At 38.7% G+C, this 20,974-nt stretch overlaps 1 pseudogene; it reads left to right on the forward strand.

Annotated features, from left to right (window-relative positions):
* The first annotated feature begins 7,217 nt into the window (after positions 1–7,217).
* LOC101411735 (ribose-phosphate pyrophosphokinase 1-like) lies at positions 7,218–18,650 on the forward strand (annotated as a pseudogene).
* Positions 18,651–20,974: the final 2,324 nt, after the last annotated feature.

The following is a 20,974-nucleotide window of genomic DNA, read 5'->3' on the forward strand; positions in this document are numbered from 1 at the left end:
AAATTACAGGTGCAGAGAATCACACCCCCTTAATCAATTCCCAGACTTGAGAGAGTTTACAGACCCACAGCCCCTTGAATGAGGAGAAGGTCAGGTCCCCTTGGGGAAGGATCCTGTCAAACTGCCCAAAATTTATACTGTTAATCTCCTGTCACCTTTCCCCAAGGAGATCTATGGACTTTTACCAGAATAACTGTGTGTTGGGGAAAAGGAAATAATCAGACATTTCAAGGATTATTAGACACTGGCTCAGAAATGACATTAATTCCAGGAGAACCAAAACGTCACTGTGGTCCACCAGTCAGAGTAAGGGCTAACGAAGGTCAGGTGGTTAATGGAGTGTTACCTCAGGTCCATCTCACAGTTGGTCCAGTGGGTCCCCGGACCCATTCTGTGGTTATTTCCCCAGTTCCAGAAAGCATAATTTGAATAGGCATACTTAGTAACTGGCAGAATCCCCATATTGGATCCCTGATGTGTGGAGTGAGGGCCATTATTATAATTGGAAAGGCCAAGTGGAAGCTGCCCCTACCTAGCAAGATAGTAAACTAAAAGCAATACCAGATTCCTGGAGGGATTGCAGAAATTAGTGTCACCATGAAGGATTTGAAGGGTGCAGGGGTGGTGATTTCCACCACATCCCCATTCAACTATCCTATTTGGCCTGTACAGAAAACAGATGGAACTTGGGGGATGACAGTAGATTATCATAAACTTAACCAGGTGGTGACTTCAATTGCAGCTGCTGCTCCAGATGCGGAATCATTGCTTGAGCAAATCAATACATCCCCTGGTACCTGGTCTGCAGCTGTTGATTTGGCGAATGCTTTTTTCTCAATCGCTATTAGTAAGGACCACCAGAAACAGTTTGCTTTCAGCTGGCAAGGCCAGCAGTACATCTTCATTGTCTTGCCTCAGGGATATATTAACTCTCCAGCCCTATGTCATAACATTGTCCACAGGGATCTTTTTTTTTTTTTTTTTTCAGATTAATTAAAGCCGATTTTTTTTTTGAGGGTTCTACATTAATAATAATGGTCTACATACAATACACCACTTTCAATAAAGGTTGGAACATCTAGACAGAAGATCAATAAGGAAATAGAAGACTTAAACAATACTATAAACCAACAGGTATATAGGGAACATTTTACCCAACAGCAACAAAATAGACATTCTTCCCTAATGCTCATGGGCCATTCCCCATAACAGACCACACTTTTGGTCACAATACATTTCATTACATTCCCTTTTTTTTTTTTTTCCTTTCTCTTTTTTTTTTTTTTAATTATTTTTTTTTTTTTAAATTACATTATCCACAGGGATCTTGATTGTCTCTCCCTCCCACAAGACATCACACTGGTCAATTATATTGATGATATGTTGTTGATAGGACCTAGTGAGCAAGGAGTAGCAAAAACTCTAGACTTAATAGTAAGGCATTTGCGTGAGAGAGGATGGGAGATAAATCCAACTAAAATACAAGGTCCTTCCACTTCAGTGAAATTTCTGGATGTCCAGTGGTGTGGGGCATGTTGAGATATCCCTTCTAAAGTGAAGGATAAGCTGTTGCATCTGGCCCTTCCTATGACCAAAAAAGACACACAATGCTTAGTTGGTCTCTTTGAATTTTGGAGAAAACACTTTCCTCATTTGGGTGTGCTACTCTGGCCCATTTACCAGGTGACCAGAAAAGGTGCTAGTTTTGTTTAGGGACCAGAACAAGAAGAGGCTCTGCATCAGGTCCAGGTTGCTGTGCAAGCTGTACTACCACTTGGGCCAGATGATCCAGCAGATCCAATGTAGTTGAAAGTTTCAGTGGCAAATAGAGATGTATTCTGGAGCCTTTGGCAGTCCCCCATAGGAGAATCACAATGCAGATCCTTAGGATTTTGGAGCAAAGCCCTGCCATCCTCTGCAGATAACTACTCCCCTTTTGAGAAACAGCTTTTGGCCTGCTACTGGGCCTTACTGGAAACTGATTGCTTAACCATGGTCATCAATTACCATGATACCTGAGTTGCCTATCATGAGCTGGGTATTGTCTGACCCACTGTAGCAGTTTGATATTATTGATGAATTCCAAAAAGAAATATTGAATTATGTTTGTAAACAGATCTTTTCCTCTGGGCATATTAGATTATATTGGATTCATAGGTTTACTTGTTTAAATAATTATGTAAAACTCTTGTGACCATAGGGCATCGAGTCCCCACCTTTTTCTGGATGGGGACTCACAGATAAAAGGCATGGCAGAGGATAGAGTTGAGGCCCTTTAAGGTTGGAGTTTTGGTTTTAGAGTTTGATGCTGAAGTTGGCGCCCCAGGGAAAGAGACAGAGCCATTCCCCTGATAGTCTACTGCTGACCTTGTGGAGAGAGGCAAATCCTAGAGTGCCTCAAAGTCTACACCTGACCTAGGGGAGAAAACAGAGGAGCTGAGCCCAGAGGAACCCAGGAAGTCTGAACCCTCACAGACATCAGCACCCATCTTGCTCCAACACATGAAAATAGACTTTGGTGAGGGAAGTAATTTATGCTTTATGGCCAGGTATCTGTAAGCTCCTACCCCAAATAAATACCTTTATAAAAACCAACCAGTTTCTGGTATTTTGCATCAGTACCCCTTTGGCTGACTAATACACCCACCAAACCATAAAGTTGGGTGTGCACAGCAGCTCTCCATAATAAAGGGAAGATGGTATATATGAGATAGGACTCAAGTGGGCCCCGAAGGCACGAACGAGTAAGTTACATGAGGAAGTAGCCCAAATGCCCATGGTCATCATCCCTGCCATGTTACCTTCTCTTTCCCAGCCTACAGCTTTGGCCTCCTGGGGAGTCCCTTACAATCAGTTGACTGAGGAAGAGAAAACTCGGGCCTGGTTTTCAGATGACTCTGCATGATGTGCAGGTACCACCCAAAAGCGGACAGCTGCAGCACTGCAGCCCCTTTCTGGGACATGCCTGAAGGACAGTGTTGAGGGAAAATCCTCCCAGTGGGCAAAATTTCAAGCAGTGCCCTTAGTTGTTCATTTTGCTTGGAAGAAGAAATGGCCAGACATGTGTTTGTACACTGATTCAGGAGCTGTTGCCAGTGGTTTGGCTGGATGGTCAGGGAATTGCAAGGAACATGATAGGAAAATTGGTGACAAAGAGGTCTGGGGAATAGGTATGTGGATAGACCTTTATGAGTGGACAAAAAACATGAAAATATTTGTGTCCCACATGACTAGTTACAGAAACGAGGACTATAATGGTCACGAATTTTTCTTCCTTGTTTCATTATGATGATTGTATATGTACACAAAACAAATTTCTTTGTCTTCTTCCCCAAACTTTTCCCTTATCATATAACAAGTTGTATCAGTTTCATGTCATGATATTTGAAGATGTCAATTTTGAGAGTGAATATTACCCAAGAACTTGCACCCTCTTCTGAATTAATGCATTTCCAATTGTACGCAGGAGAGTTGAACATTGTTAGGCAGAAATATATATATATGCATGTCTGTTATTGTTTTTACTTAGAGACTAAATCTGGTTTATGATAATGAGTACAGTTGCTGAGTTGATAAGGGGTGGACTGTGATGGTTAGGCTATTGTGTCAAGTTGGCCAGGTAATTGTGCCCAATTAGTTAGTCAAGCAAGCACTGGGCTGTTATACAAGAGCACTTACGGACTTCAGTCACCATTGACTTTACTGCAGTGGTAAATCATAGATAGCTGATTACAGTTACATCAATCAGGGAGATTACCATCAGCAATGAGTGACACTTTATCCAACCAGTTGAATGCCTTAAAAGAGGAAGTGATTCCAGCATTGAGAGAGAATTTCCCAGCTCATCTTTGGACAGCCAACATCTCCCAGAACTTGTCAAGAACCTTCATTGGACTTTCACTGGAACCCCTGGTTGCAGCCTGCCTGGGGAACCTGGACTTTTGCATTCCCGAAGCTGCATGGGAGACTCTTATAAAATCGCATGCTATTGTCATATATTTCTTGTTGATTCTGTTTCCCTGAGAACCCTGACTTATACAAACCCCATCACAAAAAACAGAGAGTATCTACAATGGCAGCAAGTTCCTTCCATCTGCCTCATAAGATCTATGCCCCCTCACAATCTAAGACAGAGTGAGCATCACCATCTTAAAATCCTCACAGCTGAGGAATGAACAAAGGTAAGAGGGGAATGCAACCACAGGCAATGTAAACTTATTAATACTGTAGTAATGGAAGAACACATAACATTGCTATAAAGATAGTGGTTACCAGAGGTTCTGAGGGGAGGAGGAGGGAACAATAGGTGGAACATACGGCATTTGAATTAAGAGTAAATCACAGTGTAAATTATAGACCTTGGTTAGTAACAGTGCTTAATATTTATTCATCAATTGTAACAAATGTATTACATAATTGTAAGATTTTATTAACAGGGGAAAATGTGAGAGGGGGAGGTGGTGGGATATATGGGAAGCCCTCATACTTTTTTTTTTTTAAAGATTTATTTATTTCTCTCCCCTGCTCCCCGCCCCTGGTTGTCTGTTCTCTGTGTCTATTTGCTGTGTCGTCTTCTTTGTCTGCTTCTGTTGTTGTCAGCAGCAAGGGAATCTGTGTTTCTTTTTTTGTTGCATCATCTTGTTGTGTCAGCTCTCTGTGTGTGCAGCACCATTCCTGGGGAGGCTGCACTTTCTTTTGTGCTGGGCGGCTCTCCTTACGGGGCGCACTCCTTGGGAGTGGGGCGCATTCCTTGTGTGTGGGGCTCCCCTACTGGGGGACACGCCTGCATGGCAGGGCTCTCCTTGCACACATCAGCATTGCACATGGGCCAGCTCCACACAGGTCAAGGAGGCCCGGGGTTTGAACTGCGGACTTCCCATGTGGTAGACGGATGCCCTAACCACTGGGCCAAGTCCACTGCCCTTATACTTTTGATATAACTTTTCTGCAATCTAAAACTTCTTTAAAAATAAAGTTTATTACATTTTTAAAAAGTTATAGAAGGATACTATGAACAATCATACACAAATAAATTAGATAACCTAGATGAAATGGATGAATTCTTAGAAATGCACAAAAGTACCTACCTTGACTTGAGAAGAAGTAGAAGATCTCAATAAACCAATAACTAGTAAGAAAATTGAATCAGTGATTGAAAACTTACCAACAAAGCAAATCCCAGGACCAGATGGCTTCACAGGGGAATTCTACCAAGCATTCCAAGAAGATTTAACTCAAAATATGCTCAAACTTCTCCAAAAAATTGAAGAGGAAGATACATTCTTTAAGGCCTAAATCACCCTCAAACCAAAGCCAGATAAAGATACTACAAGAAAGGAAAATTAGAGACCAATATCTCTTATGATATACAAATATCCTCAATGAAATACTAGAAACAGAAGCCAATAGTATAGTAAAAGAATTACACACCATGATCAAGTGGAATTTATCCTAGGCATGCAAGGTTTACTCAACAGAAGAAAATCAATGAATGTAATACACTGCACTAACAGAATGAAGGAAAAAAAAAAACACATGATCATTTCAATTGATGTAGAAAAGGCATTTGACAAAATCCAGCACTGCTTCTTCATAAAACCATTCAGAACACTACGAATAGAAGGAAATTTCTTCAACATGATAAAGGGCATATATGAAAAGCCCACGTTAACATCTTATTTAATGGTAAAAGACTGAAAGCTTTCTCTCTTAAATCAGGAACAAAATTAAGATTCCCACTGTCACTACTGTTATTCAATATTATACTGGAAGTTCTTGCCAAAACAATTAGGTAAGGAAAAGAAGTACAAGGTATCCAAATTAGAAAAGAAGAAGTAAAACCCTATTTTCAGATGATTTCTTCTAATATACAGTAAATCCTGAAAAATCCGAAACAAAGCAACCATAGCTAATTCAGCAAAGTGGTATGGTAAGAGATCAACATCCAAAAATCAATAGTGCTTCTATACACAAGCAAGGAATAATCAGAAGAAGAAATTCAGAAAAAATAATCCCATTCACAATAGCAAAGAATCAAATTTTAGATGTAAGTCTAAAAATGATATAATGAAAACTAAAAATATTCTCAAAATAAATTAAAGAAGACCTAAATAAATAGAAGGACATTCCATGTTCATAGATTGGAAACTAAATGGTGTTAAGATGTCAATATTACCCAAAGTAATTTATTGACTCATTGCAATATCAATCAAAATCCCAACAAACTTCTTTGCAGAAATGGAAATGCCAGTCATCAAATTAATATGGAAAGTAACAGGCCCCAAATAGCTAATGCCATTTTGAAAAAGTATAATTAAGTTGGAGAACTCAAATTTCATGATCTAAAAACTTATTAAAAAGCCACAGTAATAAAAACAGCATGGTACTGGCAAAAGGACAGACAGACCAATGCAATCAAGTTGAGAGCTCAGTAATCAACCCTCACATTCATGGCAAACTGATTTTTTTTTTATCCCCCCTTGTGGCTTTTCTATTTATTTATTTTTATTCGCATGCTCTCTGCTCTCTCTGTCCATTCGCTGTGGGCTCTTCTGTGTTCTTGCTTGTCTCCCTTCTTTGTTGCATCGCCTTGCTGAGTCTGTGGGCCAGGCGGCACTCTGCAGTGTGCGGGCGAGCCTGCCTTCACAAGGAGGCCTGCAACTCGAACCAAAGGCCTCTCATATGGTAGATGAGAGCTCATCTGACTGAGCCACAGCCACTTCCCCAACAAACTGATTTTTGACAAGGAAGCCAAGACCACTCCACTGGGAATCAACAGTCTCTTCAACAAATGGTGCTGGCAAAACTTGACCTCCATTTGTGAAAAAAGGAAGGAGGACCACTGCCTCACAATTCTAACTGAATCAAAGATGTTACTATGAGAACTAAAACTACTCCTAGAAGAAAATTCTGGGAAGCATCTTCAGGACCTTTGTTAGGCAATAGTTTCTTAGACTATATACCCAAAGCGCATGCAACAAAGGAAAATTAGATAAATGGTACCTCATTAAAATTTTAAAATTTTGTACCTCAAAGGACTTCACCATGAAAGAAAAATGACAACCTATACAATAGGAAAGCATAATTGGAAATCACGTATCCAATAAAGGTTTAATATACAGAATATATTAAGAAATCCTTCAACTTAACAACAAAAAGGCAAACACCCCAATTTAAAATGGGTAAATGACCTGTACAGACATATCTCCTAAGAAGATATGGGCTTATTTAACCACGTTGAGGATGACATCCTGCAGACAGTGTTCAAAGTAGGTCTTAGAACATGCAGAACAAAATCCATTTGTAGATTTCTTTGCCTCATTGAAATTTGAGGCTCAATGATGTTATATTCTCTCTTTCTGGAAACTCTCAACTGAAACTGACATTCTCCTAACATTGCAGCATGGAAAAGGGAAGAGGGATTCATTTAAGGACCCTGATACTCAGGAGGATTTTCCATAAGACAGGTGATAATAAAAACTCAATGGAGTGAGATGATTCGGAAGGAGAGAACTGTTAGCAGTCTGAATGGGAGGGAGAAAGGGGCTGAAAAGAAACCCCATGGTTTGTTTTCAAGGCAATCTCATCTCCTTTGTGCAGCCCCTCAACCCCCTTGCTCTTCTCCTCCACCAGATGTCTTTGAGTCAACACCTCTGTTATGTTCAAGGCCAAGACCTGCTCCCCAGAAGCCATTGAGCTAGATGATTCTTGCTGTACAACTGTTGATTACATACATACTGGCACAGCCTTCTGTAAAAGGCAGCTTGGCTTTAAAGCCGCAAAGTACAAAGCTCTTCACAGCAACAGCCAAACAAGTATATAAATGAATCAATACTCAGGCATTCAGTACATTCACTCCTATTGACTTCAGAAACCCACTGGTCAACCTAATACCTGGGACTCTTGCTGTGCTAGTCAATATCATTCATCAATGAAAAACGAAAGGAGTTCTATCACACCCCTAACACTGAAGACTCTTGGCTCATAAAATGGATCTCAAGCCAGTGTAAATAACTTGCTTTGCCCAACAGCTGTGTTCCTGAAAAGTTTCTTGTAAATCAAATCCTTTTTAAGATGCATGAAACTTTCTGTTTAAAAGGAACCCTGTGATTAATCCTTTTGAAAGGAAAAGAATCTTTCTGTAATATGAAAATAGCCACATGCCCCATCTCTTCTTTCTCTCTGCCACCCACTTCTCCTTGTAACCACCTGCCATGAGCAGCTCCATTCTGCAAGGTCAGTTATAGTCAGCTTAAGGCATAGATAATATTTTTAAAACAGGACTCATATCTTTATGACTTGAAAGTAAGCCAAAGACCCATCTTTTTTTTCTTTTAGAGAAGTTGCAGATTTACAGAAAAATGCATAAAACACAGGGTTCCCATATACCACCCTATTATTAACATCTTGCACTGATATAGTACATTTCTTAGGATTGATGAAAGCACATTTTTATAATTGTACTATTAACTACAATCCATGGTTTAACTTAGGGTTCACTGCTTATATTGTGCAATTCCATGGATATTTTAAAATTTTTATTCTAGTAATATTTCCCCTTTTAACCATATTCAAATATATATATCAATGCTGTTAATTATATTCACAATGTTATGCTACCATCATGACCTCCATTATGAAAACTTTTCTATCTTCCCCAATAGGAACCCTATATATTTTAAGCCTTAACTTCCCATTCCCTACACCACCCTTCTCCCTGGTAACCTGTATTCTAGATTTTGACTCTGAATTTGCTTGTTCTAATTATTTCATATCAGTGACATCATACAATACTTATTCATTTGTGTCTGGCTTGTTTCACTCACTATGAAGCCTTCAAGGTTCATCCATGTTATCACATGTATCAGAACTTCATTGCTTCTTAGGGCTGAATAATAATCCACTGTGTATAAATATGTTTATCCATTCATTGGTTGATGGACAATTTGATTGCTTCACCTTTGGGCAATTGTAAATAATGCCTCTATGAACAGCAGGGTGCAGATTTCTGTTCAAGCTCCTGCTTTCGTTTCTTTTGGATATATATCTAGAAATGGTATTGCTGGAACATAATAGTTCTATACTTAAATTTCTGAGGAACTGATGTGGGCTATGGGTGGGAGGCTCTTTGTCTCTTCAGAGATAACCTAAGCTCTCTGACTTGTGGGTGTGACAGTAAGAGGCTGCACTCCTGCCCTTGGTAACAATGGCAAGGACTCCAGTCCCAGGAAACAGTTTAACAATGCAAGGTCTATAAACTTTAAGTATTTAGGGGAAATGCAAACTAAATATGCTAAAAGCTTACCTAGACTGTCTGAAGTCCAATGCTAAAAGCTTACCTAAGATGTGGAAGATATATATGCTAATTGAAGTCTATTGAGAACTGAAACAAAGGGACCATTTGGCCTTTCCTCTCTGTATAAAAGGGATTCAAAAATCTTGTTCAGGGCTCCGGATTCAAACAGAAAGCTCCCGAGTCTGGCAGGCCGTCAATAAACCATTTTTCCTTCTCCAAATCATTCCTGAGTCCTGGCCTCTCTATACGCAAATAATTGAACCTCTCTCAAATTCTACAACAGAACCACCAAACTGTCTTCACAGAGGCTGCATCATTTTACATTGCCACCAATAATTATGAATGAATATTCTCAATTCTCATCCTCTCCAACACTTGTAATTTTCCTTTTTTTAATAGTAACCATTCTAGGGTGTGTGAACTGGTATGATAATGTGGTTTTATTTGCATTTTCTCGATGGCTAATAATGTGGAATATCTTTTCATGTGCTTTCTAGTTATTAGTATATCTTCTTTGGAGATATCTATTGAAGCCTTTTCCCATTTTTAATTGGGTTGTTTGTCTTCTTGTTGTTGAATTGAAGGTTTTCTTATTATATTCTGGATATTAAACCCTTATCAGATATGTGGGTTCCAAATATTTACTCTCATTGTGTAGGTTGTCATTAAACTTTCACGGTAAAGTTCTTTAAGATGACAGTTTTTAATTTCGTTGAGCTCCTATTTTTCTATTTTTTCTTTTGTTGCTTGTGCTTTGGCCTAACACTGGGTCCTGAAGATATTACCCTGCATTTTCTTCTAGGAGTTTGATAGTTCTGGCTATTATATTTAGGTCTTTGATCCATTTTGAGTTGATTTTCGTATCACTCTTTTGCATATGGAGATCCAGTTTTCTCACCACTATTCATTAAAGAGACTATTCATTCCCAATTTAATGGTCTTTGCCCTTCATAAAAAATTATTTAGCCCAGAAGGCCGCACGCCCAATGGGAATATATAAGATGACAGAATAGCAACACAAAGCAGATAGTGCTGGGTCTTTTGTCTGACTTCAGTTCTTGCCTCAGCTGCAGCAGCAGCAACAATCACTAAGTGAAGAGTTCCTGGGGTAGCTGGTCAAGAAGCCGCAAAGCAAAATCTTCAGCAGCAACCCACACCAGGACTTATCCCAGAAAATTGCTGAGTTCTTGGGCCTGGAGTTAGGCAAGGTGGTGACTAAGAAACTGAGCAACCAGGAGACCTGTGTGGAAATTGGAGAGTGTATATGGAGAGGGTGTGGAGAGGAACAACCACATTGTTCAGAGTGGTTGTGGCAAAATCAACGACTATCTCATGGAGCTTTTGATTGTGATTAATTCCTGCAAGATCGCTTCAGTCAGCTGGTTCCGGCAGTCATCCCATGCTTCCCTTATGCCTGGCAGGATGAGAGCCAGGCCCCAGTCTCTGTCAAGTTTGTCACAAATATGCTATCTGTAGTAGGTGAAGATCATATCATCACCATGGACATACATGCTTCTCAAATTCAGGGTGTTTTTGATATCCTAGTGTATAATTTGTATGCGGAGACAGCTGTCCTGAAGTGGATAAGGGAGAATATCTCTGAGTGGAGGAACTGCACTATTGTCTCACCAGATGCTGGTGGAGCTAAGAGAGTGGCCTCCATTGCAGACTGGTTGAATATGGACTTTGCCTTGATTCACAAAGAACAGAAGATCAATGAAGTGGACTGCATGGTGCTGGTGGGAGATGTGAAGGATCAAGTGGCTATCCTTGTGGATGACATGGTTAACACTTGTTGCAAAATCTGTCATGCAGCTGACAAACTTCTGTTAGCTGGAACTGAAAGGTTGCAGTCCTGCCCTTGGTGAGCAGGAGACAGTTTAACAATGCAAGTTCTATAAACTTTAAGTATTCAGGGGAAATGCAAAGCAAATATGCTAAAAGCTTATCGAATGCCTGAGGTCCATGCTAAAAGCTTACTAAGATGTGGAAATATATGCTAATTCAAGCCTATTGAGAACTGAAACAAAAGGACCATTTGGCCTTTCCTCTCTGTATAAAAGGGACTAAAAAATCTTGTTCAGGGCTCGGGATTCAAACAGAAAGTTCCCGAGTCCGGCTGGCCGTCAATAAACCATTTTTCCTTCTCAAAATCATTCCTGAGTCCTGGCCTCTCTATACTTAAGTAATTGAACTTCTCTCAAATTCTACAACATTTTTGGGGACCGCGGCAGGACAACAAACGAAGGCCAGAGACGGTAGCAGTTTGCTGCCTCTTCCAAATCCCCGAGGAAGCCGGGAGGACTCGGGTGAACCCCAAATCTGGGCACCCCTGGATTAAATTTAATCCAGAAAAGATGTGGGCTCCACCAGAATCTTCCCAACAAAAATCAAGGGCAATGGAAGGTCTAAAGAGAAAGATTCTGGGAATGAAAAAGAACTCTGAACATGGAAGAAGGTAAGACTCCCCGGGTGAGCACAGTCTGGAAGGCCCTAGCTTTAATTGCTAGGAAGGGGAGGCTGATCACCTCCCAAGAGGGGAGGCTGATCACCTCCCAAGAGAACCCTAGTAGCCCCAGAAAATTGGAGGGAAGCCGTTCTCTCTAGGCTTGGGAAAAGGAGAAAAACCGGGGAAAAGCCCTGGTGTTTTGGGTTTGTCTAACTGCATGTTAGAATCTGTTACTAGTCTTATATGCACTGAAGGAGTGGAGTCTTGATTTTAATAGGAAGGGCTATTTATAGGTGCGAGTCCTAATGTCCTGGAGAAAAATCGGGAAAAAACCCTGGTGTTTTGGGTTTGTCTAACTGCATGTTAGAATCTGGTACTAGTCTTATATCCACTAAAGGAGTGGAGTCTTGATTTTAGTAAAAAGGGCTCTTTATAGGTTCAAGTCCTAATGTCCTGGAAATTGGTCTAGATTAAAAAAAACAAAACTTGGTTACAGGAAAATGGATCGACTTTTCTGGTGGAGCTTGCTCTGGGTGTAAAGTTTAAACAGTGGAAAAAGTCTAGCTGAAGTCTTTTGTTATGGTGCTAAATTGTGAATGAATTCACTTTATACCAAATGTTAAGTGTTCTGAGGTTTGTGATGGCTGTGGGGGCAGCCATGGTGAAAATATATATAAACTTGTGGGTCAGATTAGTGACCTTTGTGCTTCTGTCTGTGTCAGCTCAATGCTAGTGTTGGAGTTGTGTCCTTATGTAAAGTAGAATTACAGCTGAGCTGTAGCCCTCCCTTGCCATTGGCAAGGGGGTGAAATGATTATGGGGCAAAACTGAGGAGTCTGGATGTTTGCAGAGTCTAGATGTTTGTGCATGCTCTGCTGTCTTGTCTCTGGTCTGGCCCTTTGCCAGGGCTTGGAGGCCATCTGTGTCCACGCCATGCACCCAAGTTTGTTGGGGCTGCCCCAGTCAGGGTGGCTGGGTCCCCTGGAGAGTTGCTGAATTTGAGTAGGTTCTGTCTGCTCATTTTGGCCTGAAAGCTGGAAAGGGGAGAGCGGCTTGCCCCTTTCCAGTGAGTCCACACCTTCTATTCATAAGCTGCATTCCTGTTTGATTGTTGTGCACCCGACTGCAGTGAAGGGGGTAAAAAGCAGAATCAGAATAAATGCAGTAAAGTTCCCTCCCTAGGGTGTAAAAGCCAAAATACCTTTGCATTCTGCCCAGGTTCTTAGAAGGTATTGTAGTAACTTTAAGTAAGAGAATGTGTTCTGTGAAGGAAAAATTTGTCTTAAGTGTATAAATAATTATAAAAGTTTTACAAAGCATTGTTTAAATTAAGGTATTTAAATGGCTAATTGCAGAAAGTCATTATTTAACAAAAACTGAATTGATAATAATTATAATAAAAGGCAATTTTATAACAAACTTATTCGGCAGCCAGTCTCCCCTGCCAACTTGCTTCCAAAAAAACTGTTTCTGGTATTACATGCTACTAAGTATTTAAAGTGAAGAAAAGTTCATTATTTTAACAAGCTTATTTAGTATTAATGGCAATTTATATGTTGTAAGAAGTTTGTCTGGTAACTTAGTATGTGGGATATATGGAGTGTGTTTTTATTGTTAAGGAAACAGAAGATGATTTTGTCCTAAGATAAAATGATTGATTATTGGAAAGAGTAGAGTGTGGAACAAAACCTGAATGAATACTGAAAGTGTAGAAGGTTTGTGGAAGGAAAATTTTTATGATTAAAATTGAGTAAGATCAACATACAAAGAAAATCTTTTATCAAAATAGTTTCTTGTGCTTTAACCTCATCATTTCCTCAGTGTGTGAAGAAGAGTCTTACCTCTTTTAAAAGAACATTTATGTTCTAGAAATCAAATCCTGAAAAGTAGCTTTTTGTTTCAAACTAACTGCAAGAGATTTATTCTTTTACTTTTTACTTTAAAGGAAAAATTAAAGTAATGGTTAAGTTCATTTAATATGTTATAAGTCGAATGAAAGGTATTTAAAGGTGTTATAAAATTAATAGGTTTTTTAAAAAATTAATAAAAACTGTAACTAAGAGTTAAAATCATTTATAAATGCATTTATAATATAAAACAGTGGAAAGACAATAACTGAAATTATAGCTGGGTGAATTTAGCCTGAAACTATTATTTAAGTGTAAATTCTAAACTAACCTTTCCTTTGTTTATGGTTACTTCAAGCCTAACCTCACCCTTTGCCTTTGCCTATGGTTATTTCATAATTGAGAAGAGCTGGGACATCACTGTCTTCTTCTCCTGGTATTAGTAACCCTTTCTCTCATGAATTCAAGTGTAAACTAAATAAATTGCTGCCTGATGGAATAAGGTTAAATGACCACTGGAGTTTTATTATCTCCAAAATAAAAAAGGGGGGTGGAGGGGGAGAAGTCTCCTGCCTTGACGGTCAGTGTTCCTAAGAGTGGCAATTCATGAGAGAAAGCAGTCTGTCTCCCTGAGGCTTCAAATAGCCTCAGTAAATAAATATAAAATTAATCTTGTTGCTTATCCAAAATTCTGCTAAATTCAAAGTAAAATATAAAGTTCTGAAACAAAAAAAGTAGTGCTAAAGCATTGAGAACATTTTGGTTACAATCCATTAAGAAAGAAAATTCTTGTGTAAAACTGCATAGTCATAGTATAAAACTGCACAGTCATAGTGCAAGTTAAGAGTTTCAAGAGTCTTTGAAATGTTTTGCAGTCACACTTGTTTTGTAAGAATTAGAAGTTAAAGTAACTAAAGTTATGTTGTTGTGTCAAACTATTCATGTCTGCCTATTTGCTCAAATTGTTGAGTTTAAATATGCAGTTATAAGTAATATATATTTCGGGACCCCAAATTAAGCTAAATAGTATATAAAATAATGCAAATTATAAATAATATCAATGAGTTTTGTTTCTGTGTCTAACTCTTTGTGTCTGCCCATTTGCTCAGTGTATGTCTTCATACATCAGGATATCAAATTAACAAATGAAAATTCTTAAAAGAGCTCATTCAGATTGTTAATTAAATATGCAGTTATATATGTAAATAAATATTCTTAAAGCCCAAATTAAACTAAGCAGGATGAAAAAGTCATAGAAATCTGATTATAGAAACAATTGGGAAAAGGGCCTCCTCTTTGCAAGAGCTTTAAAGGCAAGACTAGGTGTAGCAGATTAAACCTATCTACTAGGCTAGGGAATTAAGAATCAGTTTGCCTGGTAATTTCCCAGTTTAAACCTTTTGTCAGCCATAAAATGTAAAAAACAAAGATTAGGTTAATTTTCACATAAGAAAAATGTTGATGTAACCTGGCAGCCTGCTGCCTCAGTCTCCCACTCCCGGGTTGGACAGCAGTGGAGGAGACCAGTTTAGGCCAGTCCTATGGGCAGTGGAAGGATGCCCAAGAAGGAGCTAAGTCGGTGCCATTTCAGCACTAAATTCTATTCCTTATTTGACAAAGGGGAGTAGGTAAAAACTAAAATGGTTGGAATGTGATAGAGGAAGCAGTTAAATCACAAACTTTTGCGTGGGAAAGTTAGATCTCAGATAAACTGTAACTTCTGAAGTATCCAATCTATGAAAAAACAGAGGAAGAGCTGGCATGCTAGGCTTAGGGGCATAAATTGTGTCATTTTTCTTTGTTCGGGGCACCAGCCATATCTGGCTCTGCGTCCCTTCTTGCAAGATTGAGAATAAATTCTTCTCCACAATCTGGTGAGCCTTATTTTCTTTGAGAAGATTTCTTTCCAACAAAATAAAGGCAATTAGTGGCTCTATTAACAAATTTCAGTAAGTAAAGGAAAGTCCATAAAAACTATGGAGAGATCTTTCCTGGGTTATGATTCTAAAAAATTAAGTAATTGTGTAATGTGTTTTAAAACCTGGTAGTCAGTATGCTTTTAAATTATTAATTTTCATAACTTAAAGAAAAGAAGTTTTTAGCTTCCTGTAAGGGAAAAAGAGAACATTCCTTGCATAAACTATTATGGTTTCAATTTTATTTAACTTGAGTATAATCTCCCATAGTTAATTTATAAACTAAATTAACATTATATATACAAAATCTTTAGAGTAATGAAAATTGTAAGTTCACATTGGTGAAATTAGGCTAAAGGAAAAAGATTGTAGATATGCTCTCTTAAATAAATAGAGTAGATTTCTTTGGTAATTGTAATTTAATAAGTTTATTTAAACATGAGGTGTCTAGTCAATGTGGTTATAGTCAATTATAAGGAGGTTGTAAAACATCTGCCAAACTGAAAATGTTTAAATAGTTCTAGTTCTAGAAGTCATTGTTAACTAAAACTTAGATTGGTATTGGTAGCAGAAATAACTTAATGATAATAAAACCTGTCTGAAGGCCACCGCAAAGTACATATTTAAGTAAATGGTAATAAAAAGTTATCTTGATTCTATTGGAAATCTTCTGTTTTCATTTTAACAATGAAAAATAATATTTTTCTTCTATTACTAAAGTACCTACTGTTATCTTCATAGTAAAATTGTGTAAGTGAACAGTCATTTGATATATGTATGGCATTAAGTTGTTTAAAATATATATAAAAACAAGGAATAAACTTTAACATTGTCAAACTCCTGTGCATTCAAACCAGGCCTTGAATACATTACAGGTGGCCTCTCCATGTGAGTTATTGGCTAGGCTGGTCACTGACCCCTCAATTAAAAATATTTGCTATATCAGCCTCTGGTTCTCCTCCTGAAGTCGATGGAAACTACATTGCAGTTTCAAGCTCCTGCAGCAGCCAATAATGACTCGGTACAGCCAAGTGTACAATGGATATCGCCTCCAGACTGGCACTGTTCCATAGTGCCAGAGAGCACTATGCACCAGGCTAGTAGAATACTGGAAATTCTCTCTAAGATCAAGGATGCTGCGACTTGCTCACTGCGTTGAAGAACATGCTAAGTGGAGCCATGATACCAGGATACAGTAAGTGAAACTTAAACACAATTGGCATTATGGCCTGCTCTCATGGAGAGATAACATGTAAAGTATTACAAACCTGAAACTCAAAACTAATAATTGCAACTCTGAATCCTTATGTATTAAGTAATACATTAATTAATATTAAGTGCTGTACTTTCATCCTGTACTAAATATATGCCTAATAATTATAACGTTATCTTTTCTATTTTGGATCAAGTGCAGAAGTATATTAGACATGTTAAATTCCTGGTAAAATCATTTTCTAAACAGTTAAAAACACGTCTATAGAATAAGGTGGCAGTCTCAGCCAGTCTCAGTCAACTTCTATATTCTACTGTACTCTGCTTTGTAGCAAAGGTGGGGCTTGCTTGCTGATGGTGAGTCACCTATTGAACAAGTCAAAATTGCTAGAAATTGTACAATTAAAACCAAGGTGTAAAAAAAACCTTTATTCTGTAGTTCTGATCACTCCCACAGGTGAAAACGAAGAGAATTTCCAACTTAGTGTTCTAATCCTGAGTGAAGCCAGTTGCCCAAGGAGTGCCAGTTCACCAGGAGCATCTGACAGAGCGAATGAGTGCCAATCATTGAACAGCTTGGAATGTATCTTCAGACAAAGCTAAGTGTCTGTTGCAATTTCTCTCTAAAGATGAATAACTTAAAAAAGAATATATATGCTGTTCCCACCAGCTTTGAAGGAGTGCCATCTTTATAGGCACCTAAACTTGTCTACCTCTGTAATCCAATGTGTCCTCTTTTAAAAACAGGTATTCCAAATTTTTAATTAAGTTTGTTTCTTTCAGAGTGAATATCTTATTAACCATATGAAAAGTTCATCCAACTTCGTACAGAATGCCAGATCCATCTTCCTCCAGTTAGAATAAATTAAGAGTTTTACACCTTATTAGGCAATGACTACAGCCCATGGCCAGCAGGAAGCATTTACAGAAAAGAGATCCGTCTCCCTTCAGCACCCTTTTAAATTAAAGGTGTAAACTCTTCAAGGGTAAAATAAAATTAATAGATGGATCTGGAACCTGACTGGAAATCCATGTGAGCGCTGGTGGCCACAGGATGACTGCAGGAGGCCCCCGCCCCAGGATTCTGCTGTCCAGAATGAAAACTTCTAAACTCTTAAAAACAGTCCTGGATGCTACACTAAAGATTGATAAATAATCAATCAAAACAACAAAGAGCCATCCACCTCATAGCTCCAACAATAATTATGCCAAAGCTTAGCAAGTCAAACTTTGGCAAAGGGGGGAAATGATGTGGGCTCTGGGTGGCAGGCTCTTTGTCTCTTCAGAGGTAACCTAAACTATCTGTGACTTGTGGGTGTGGGATGATGAAAGGTTGCAGTCCTGCCCTTGGTGAGCAGGAGACAGTTTAACAATGCAAGTTCTATAAACTTTAAGTATTCAGGGGAAATGCAAAGCAAATATGCTAAAAGCTTATCGAATGCCTGAGGTCCATGCTAAAAGCTTACTAAGATGTGGAAATATATGCTAATTCAAGCCTATTGAGAACTGAAACAAAAGGACCATTTGGCCTTTCCTCTCTGTATAAAAGGGACTAAAAAATCTTGTTCGGGGCTCGGGATTCAAACAGAAAGTTTCCGAGTCTGGCCGGCCGTCAATAAACCATTTTTCCTTCTCAAAATCATTCCTGAGTCCTGGCCTCTCTATACTCAAGTAATTGAACTTCTCTCAAATTCTACAACAGAATCACCAGAGTTTATGCTACGTTGATGCATGGAATCTTTTCTGGCCCAGCCATTTCTCTAATCAGCAATGCATGTTTTGAAGCAGTAGTAATCACCAATACCATACCTCAGGAGGATAAGATGAAGCATTGCTCCAAAATCCAGGTGATCATCATCTCCATGATCCTTGCAAAAGCCATCAGTAGAAGGAATCTGTTTCCTTACTTATTCAGCCATGTCCCTTTATAATAGAATAACTTCTGAGGCTTAAAAATAAAATCAACCCACCCCTTGTTTTCCCTCAGTATTTGATTTAAAAGTTCAGCAAAAGATCTAGCTTGCTCCAGTGAACATCCCACTTCAGTATATTAGAACTTCTAAATTGAGGTAAGACTGACTGAGCTTAATTGCTGGAATTTTCTACCCACATTGGCTCATTCTGGCTTTGATTTTGTGAGCCTTGCAACTTTAACTACAGCTCAGCTGCAGCAAGATTTCATACTCTTGAGGGTGTCCTGTAGGGGTGTTTGAATGTGCCTGGGGAAGTTTAGATGACTTTGCATGTAAATGCTTCAGGGTTTTCTTTGTTCAGAACAATTAGCAACCTTGGCAGACTAGTTCTCCCTCTCCCAGAAATGTCGTAAGTACTCCAAGGTCTCTCCTAAATTACTGCTAGAGCCCAAGGCAACCTCAAAACTCATTTTGATTGCTGAGCGTCCCAGAATGTATGGGCAGGCAGCTGTCAACTTGAGCAGCCATTGGGTGTAGTCCTGAGGGGAAAAAACAAAGAGCAGCAAATGCTTCTTGGAAGGAAGAAGACTGATCTCCTTGGGGCTTAAGTATCTTGGATTCTCCTTTGTATTTGTTCCTTTTGATTTGGCTTTACCTTCAGCCATCTTGACCTTGTCCCAGGCAAATAAATTCTTGGGACCAAATGATCAGTGTACCATAGTCCTATGGAAAGCTGTGTTATCTAACATTTACACTAGATGATTTTGCTATAGCTTAATCTTCCTTAGCCTGCTACCGCCGTGATAGATCTTAGTGGTGCTCTAGTTAGTGCCTTTTGATTAATTTAATATATTTAATTTTCATCTTCCTTCCTTGAATCTGTTTAGCCTCTCAAATGACCTTTTAAAAGCTTGGTATTATTGTCTCTTATAAAGGAAACTAATTAAGCATGTTTATGGGTGTGAAAAAAAATCATTTAGCCCTAAATGTGAGAATTGATTTCTGAACTCTCAATTCAATTCCATTGCTCTATATATCTGTCCTTGTGCCAGTACCATGCTGTTTTTATTACTGTAGCTTTCTAAAAAATTTTAAGTTTGGGAAGTGTGAGCTCTAACATTATTCTTTCTTTCAATATGTCTCTGGCAATTTAGGGCCCCCCTACATGGGGGACACTCTTGCGTGGCACTCCTTGTGCGCATCAGCACTGTGCATGGGCCAGCTCCCCACGGGTCAAGGAGGCCCGGGGTTTGAACCGCGGACCTCCCATGTGGTAGACAGATGCCCTAACCACTGGGCCAAGTCCACCACCCTCTATGTGTTTTTTATCATGAAGGGGTGCTGTATTTTGTCAAATGCCTTTCTGCATCAATTGAGATGATCATGTGATTTTTTTCCCCTTCATTCTGTTAATGTGTATTACATTAATTAATTTTCTTCTGTTGAACTGGCCTTGCATTACAAGGATAAATCCCACTTGATCATAGGGTATAATTATTTTGATGTGCTGTTGGATTCAGTTTGCTATTATTGTGTTGAGGATATTTGTATATATGTGTGTATATACATATTCATGAGAGATATTGATCTGTAACTTTCTTTTCTTGTGGTATCTTTATTACCTGGCTTCGGTATGAGGGTGATATTGAATGAATTAGGAAATGCTTTCTCCTCTTCAATTTTTTTGAAGAGTTTGAGCATTATTGGTTAATTCATCCTGGGATGTTTGGTAAAATTCCCCTATAAAGCCATATAGTCCTGACCTTTTCTTTGTTGAAAGGTTTTTTATTACTTATTCAATCTCTTTACTAGCTATTGGTTTATTGAGATTTTCTCTTTCTCCTTGAGGCAGTGTAGGTAGTTTATGCATCTCTAAGAATTTGTTCATTTCTTCTAGATTATCTAATTTCTTGGCATATAGTTGTTTATACTACCTTTTATTAGTCTTTTTATTTCAATGAAGTCAGTAGTAATATCTACCTTTATATTTCTCATTTTAGGTATTTGTCATCTCATTTTTTCTTATCAGTCTAGCTAAAAGTGTTGAGACCAGATCAACAAAGAAACGGCTCAAATGGGAGGCATGGCAGAACTTAAGAAAGAGACACAAGAATTAAGAAAAGATGGGAACAGGGGACTCAGAGTCTCAAGGACTAAGAGCCTAGACCCAAGCTTCCACATCATATTTATTGAATGTTTCAGTGATGCGAGTGTAGCTACTGTCCTTACTCTTTAGATAATACTTTGCCTGAGCAATCATGCCCACATTTTTCCCAGGGGTGCAGGGCTCAAATGTTTCTTTCTGCAAACAATCATGTGTTGTTCAGGACACTGTTCTGTCT

Source organism: Dasypus novemcinctus, chromosome 18 (assembly GCF_030445035.2).
Source record: "Dasypus novemcinctus isolate mDasNov1 chromosome 18, mDasNov1.1.hap2, whole genome shotgun sequence".
NCBI lineage: Eukaryota > Metazoa > Chordata > Mammalia > Cingulata > Dasypodidae > Dasypus > Dasypus novemcinctus.